The sequence below is a fragment of the Macadamia integrifolia genome, unplaced genomic scaffold (genome assembly GCF_013358625.1).
Source record: "Macadamia integrifolia cultivar HAES 741 unplaced genomic scaffold, SCU_Mint_v3 scaffold540, whole genome shotgun sequence".
Classification (NCBI taxonomy): Eukaryota; Viridiplantae; Streptophyta; class Magnoliopsida; order Proteales; family Proteaceae; genus Macadamia; species Macadamia integrifolia.
The window spans coordinates 203,256-209,074 of NW_024870480.1; the positions used below are offsets into that span (position 1 = coordinate 203,256).

At 36.6% G+C, this 5,819-nt stretch overlaps 1 non-coding gene across 1 annotated transcript; it reads right to left on the minus strand.

Moving 5' to 3' along the window:
- Positions 1-4,234: 4,234 nt before the first annotated feature.
- On the minus strand, positions 4,235-4,341 carry LOC122069169. The gene has a single exon (XR_006137389.1). It is a non-coding gene; the product is annotated as a small nucleolar RNA R71 (small nucleolar RNA).
- Positions 4,342-5,819: the final 1,478 nt, after the last annotated feature.

Consider the following 5,819-nt stretch of genomic DNA (forward strand, 5'->3'; position numbering starts at 1 on the left):
ATTTGTTTTCTCTAGTACTAGAAATTTCAGATTTGGTTTATTCCAGATCTGGTTTTTAGTATTGGTAGTATCTCAAATCGATCAAGTTTTCAGTTCAAGGGTTGAAGTTCAAGTAAGTAGGCTCACTCAATAGTTTTCTCTCCCCCCCCTTTCATTCTCTCTTCTGACTACCATTTCTTTCTTAATTTAGGATTTTAATTTCAGTCATTACATTATTGCTATCCCTTTCCCCCAAGGTTCATGGCTAGTGTAACCCCTCCTAGCTATAGAACCATCAATTTATTGTTTTTATTTTAATTGTCTCCCTTTCCTTAAAGCCAAGTAGAGTAACCCTTGTAAGAGTGACTCTCTGGTCAAGTAGGGAAGCTCATATTATGATACATCCCTCAGGCTAAGTAGAAAAACCTACTTATGAGTCTCTCTCTAGCTTTATCCCCTTTCTTTTACTTTAATTTTTATTTTAATATTTTTTTCTTTTTTTGTTTTTTTTAATTGCATGGGTTGTTTATTTTCAGTTATTTATTTATTTAATTTTAATTTCTTGGCATGCGTCTTTAAATTCTTATATGACGAATGGTTAGGACGTTATTTTAGATACATATGTTTAGGACGGTAAATAGAATTAGATCACAACTATTAATCGATTTACTTTTGCATTAATAAAAGAAGTAAAAAAATAAAGTGGCTGTTCTCCCTGTGTTCGACCCGTAACTACACTGATCCGTATGCTTGCAGTTACATTTAAAATCTCAAACAAGTTTTTGGCGCTATTGCCGAGGAGACAATTCCATGTTATTTTTTGCTTTCTTTTGGTAAATCGGAGTGCTTTGTTTGCTTTATTTTGTTTTTCCTTTTCTTTTATTGAATTACTGAGAAGAACAACTTACAATAATAATTGTATCGATGGAGGTCACCATGCCTCACAGTATGATAAAGACAGGTTTCGTCCTGTAGCAGTACCTCAGGAATGGGGTCTGTAAGCTTCCAAAAAGCTAAAAAAAATCAAAAAAAAAAAATCATAAAAAATCATAAAAAAAAGTTTTTCTATCCATTCTTTTGTGCTTGTCTTACTCTAGTTGTGGGTAATTTTCTGTTACATGAGTGTTAGGTGGGTACGTAATACTAAAAATCGGTTAGAAAGAAGAGATCCAACAAGTAGTGACCCTATACATTTTCTTTCTTTAAAACCTTTCAATATGGGAGACCAACAGCAAAACCCTTCACCTAAATCTCTGAAAGATAGGTTCTACCCTGTTAGAACAACCCAACCTTCCTGCATAGTTCTACCACAAGCCCAAGGCAATAATTTTGAACTCAAACCTTAATACATCACTATGTTGCCCCACTTCCATGGATTGACCTCTGAGGATGCATACCTATTTCTAAGGGAATTTGAAGAGGTATATGTTTAATTAAGATCCAATAGCTTTCTGATGATACTTTTAAGCTTAGGTTTATCACTTTTGCATTGAAAGACTGATGAACACATTTATGTGTGAAATCTAGGGTAGTAAAATATGCATTTTACATATTTAGAATGGAGCTACCTTGGGTTTTACTCTCTTTTTGCAGGTTTTATATTTTCAAGACCTTAAGGACTATCGGGCGATATATCTTTAATTTTACACTTAAAGAGGTCCTATTTCTTTTTATGGTTGCGAAGAGGATGAAATTCTGAGCAAGATGGACATGTTCAATTGAAAATACACATTCGTTTGGTCACCCGTACAAATGATTATTCTTTTCGGGCCAGAAAAAGAATAATGGATTAGAACTGAACCGAGATGCAGAACCAGCCCATTTGCAGCTGTCTCAGAGGTACAAGGAATATTCCAAATGCCAATAAGGATTGATGGACCACATCCTTAAGTGATTGAAGATTCGTTTTTGGTAACAACAATTACCTAGCGTAGTTGGTGAGCTATGGTGTACAAAATTCCCTTGCTCACCAAGAGGTCTCAAGTTCGAATCTCATGGTTATTTTTTTTTTAGAGAATTTTGTTGAAGATTTTCTGCTTTTGACTCACTTAAAGCACTAAGAGCATGGAGGGGATTTTCACATCGAATTAGAAGCAAGGAAAATCGTGGAAGGGTTCTTAAGAAGAGAAGAAAAAAAAAAGGGAGAAATAGAGATTGTCCAAATCTTCTCTCTCCTCCACATCATCACCAAAATATTGTCCAAATCACACAAAGCAAGAAGAAAATCGTCCCTTGGAGGGAGAAAAAGAAGAGAAATAAATTAGAAAAAAAATGGAAAGAAAATAAGCAAAAAAATTACAGGAAATTTCTCAAAGTTTATTTTTCTCTTCTCTCTCCTCCACCTTAGCACTTTTGGTCTCAAAAGATCTCACAATCAATTGTGGGTTTCTTCCATTTAGGAAAGAGAAATTTGTTACCCTACCTCCCCATTCCCTATAAATATAACTTATGTTAGAGGAGGGGAGACAATTCATTCTTCTTTTAGTTTTTTTTTTTAGTTGCTCTCTCTCTCCCTCTCTCATTCTTTAGTTTTAGTTCTTCTCTATTTTTGGTTTAATCACTTTTGTAATAGTTTTGTATATCAATTAATGCAAGCACTCTTTTATTCTTATTCAGCCTTTTTATGTTTATGATTTATGCAATTGAGTTGTAATTTTTTAAGTTATAGTTCTAGGCTTAGATCTAGGTGACAAGATCACGAGCCGTGGAGCAATTTTTTTTTTCAACTTCAAGCATTGATTCAAGTAAGTAGGCTCCTTCAGTAGTCTTCTCTCCCCCCTCTCATTCCCTCTTCTGACTACCCTTTCTTTCTTAATTTAGGATTTTAATTTCAGTCGTTACATTATTACTATCCCTTTCCCCCAAGGTTCATGGCTAGTGTATGTGTTGGCTTTGCCCCTCCTAGCCATAGAACCATCAATTTATTGCTTTTATTTTAATTGTCTCCCTTTCCCTAAAGCCAAGTAGAGTAACCCTTGTAAGAGTGACTCTCTGGTCAAGTAGGGAAGCTCATATTATGATGCATCCCTCGGGCTAAGTAGAGAAACCTACTTGTGAGTCTCTCTCTAGCTTTATCCCCTTTCTTTTACTTTATTTTTATTTCAACATTTTTTTCCCTTTATTATTTTTTTTTTAATTGCGTGGGTTGTTTATTTTCAGTTATTTATTTATTTAATTTTAATTGCGTGGCTTGCGTCTTTAAATTCTTAGATGACGAATGGTTAGGACGTTATTTTAGATACATATGTTTAGGACGGTAATTAGAATTAGATCACAATCATTAATTAGTTCACTTTCGCATTATTAAAAGAAATAAAAAATAAAGTGGCTGCTCTCCCTGTGTTCGACCCGTAGCTACACTGATCCGTACGTTTGCGGTTACATTTTAAATCTCAAACAAGTTTTTGGCGCCGTTGCCGGGGAGATAGTTCCATATTATTTTTCACTTTCTTTTGGTAAATTGGAGTGCTTTGTTTGCTTTGTTTTATATTTTTCCTTTTCTTTTATTGAATTCCTGAGAAGAACAACTTGCAATAATAGTTGTATCAGTGGAGGTCGTCATGCCTCACAGTATGATAAAGACAAGTTTCGCCCTGTAGCAGTACCTCAGGAATTGACCTGAGCAACCCCGGATCCCTGCCGGTAAGCTCCAAAAAAAAAAAGCAAAAATAAAAAAATAAAAAAATAAAAAAAAAATTCATCAAAAAAAATTTTTACTATCCATTCTTTTGTGCTTGCCTTACTTTAGTTGTGGGTAGTTTTCTGTTGCATGAGTGTTAAGTGGGTACGTAATACTAAGAATCGGTTAGAAAGAAGAGATCCAACAAGTAGTGACCCTATATATTTGTCCTCTTTAAAACCCTTCAATATGGGAGACCAACTGCAAAACCTTTCACTTAAATCTCTGAAAGATAGGTTCTACCCTGCTAGAACAGCCCAACCTTCCTGTATAGTTCTACCACAAGCCCAGGGCAATAATTTTGAACTCAAATCTCAATACATCACTATGTTGCCCCACTTTCATGGGTTGACCTTTGAGGATGCATACCTATTTCTAAGGGAATTTGAAGAGGTATGTGTTCTAATTAAGATCCAACAACTTTCTGATGATGCTGTTAAGCTTAGGTTTATCACTTTTGCATTGAAAGACCAAGCTAAGAAGTGGTTGTATGGGTTACCCACAAATTTCATAACCTCATGGGAACAGTTCACAGTTATCTTCCTTAAGAAGTTTTCCCCAACTCACAAGACCAATAAGCTTAGAAGTGATATCCTTCAGTTTAGGCAAAAGCCTAGTGAGTCATTTTCCAAACTTATGGAGAGATTCAATGATCTACTCCAAGAATGCCCTCACCATGGCCTAGACCTATGGCATTTGTGTCAAATAATTTATGAGGGTATTGATTACCCAACTAAACAAATGATAGAGTCTATGTGCCCTGAGGGATTCACATCCTTTACAGATGAAGGAAAGGCATGGGAATTCTTACTTGACTTAGCTGACAAAACCCGTGAGTGGGAATCAACCCAAGAGAGTGAAAGAACCATAGGAGGAAAAGGAGATTTTGTGGATGGGATAGTAGCCAAAGAAGCCCATTTGGATAGCCTAATCAAGAGAATTGAGGCTATTGTTCCTAGAGAGCCGTCATCAGTCAATTTGGTTAAGATTTGTGCTTGGTGCCAGTCCCTTGGACATCTCCTAGAAGAATGCCCCAACACCTCTGGGGGCACTTCTAATGATAGTGTTAATGCCTTATACCAGAATAATCCATATAGTAATACCTACAATCCAGGATGGAGAAATCACCCAAATTTCTCTTGGAATCAGGGCAACCAACCTGCCTTCCAATTTCCATAATCAAGGTCAACCTGGACTCCAAAGGCCTCCCTTTGCACAATAATCATTTTCTCAAAATACTTTTCCTAGGTCAAATGTAGGACCTCAGGCTAGTTTTCCTAGGGCCCCTCTCCTATCATCTTATCAGCAACCCCCTGGGTTTACCAACACTAGAGAAGCAAGTAGAATAAGTGACTTGGAAAAAAATATGGCCTTCCTCATGACAAGCCATCAAAATCTTACGAGAGAACTCACTCAAGTTGTCTCAATTATACGTGAGAGGGAGAAAGGAAATTTACCCAGTCAACCAGAGCCTAACCCTAGGCATCATCAGCCTGTTAATTCACAAACATCAACTAATGCACCACTGAATATAGTACAAGGACAGACCCAACAAGGGCTCTCTAACCAATGTAATGTTGTTTATGCCCTTAGGAGTGGTAGAAAGTACCTACAAAGCGTTCCTAAATCTCCTTCATCTATTACTCATATTAACTCTCCTTCAGTTGAGGACACAAGTGTGCCTTTTGTTTCAGGTTCGTCTGATGAACCTAAAGATTTTTTTGAAACTAAAGATGATTTGGTTGAGGAAACCAAAAATGATTCTTTTGAACAGGGGCAAATCCCTAATAGTCCTTATGTTCATCCTGTCTCATTTCCTAATCGCTTGGTAAACAAAAGGAAGACTACTTCCATGGACAAAATTTTAGAAGTCTTCAAAAAGGTAGAAGTGAACATCCCTCTTTTGGATGCCATATCCCATATCCCCGCCTATGCAAAGGTACTGAAAGATTTGTGTACTCACAAACGTATCACTAGTGTGCCCAAAAAGGCGTTCTTGGCAAGTAACATTAGTTCCATAATTACTCAGCCTATAGTAGCCAAGTATAAGGATCCAGGAAGCCCTACCATATCTTGTGTCATAGGCAACACCTATATTGAGCATGCTTTACTTGACCTTGGCGCAAGTGTGAATCTTTTACCTTACCATGTGTACAAGAAA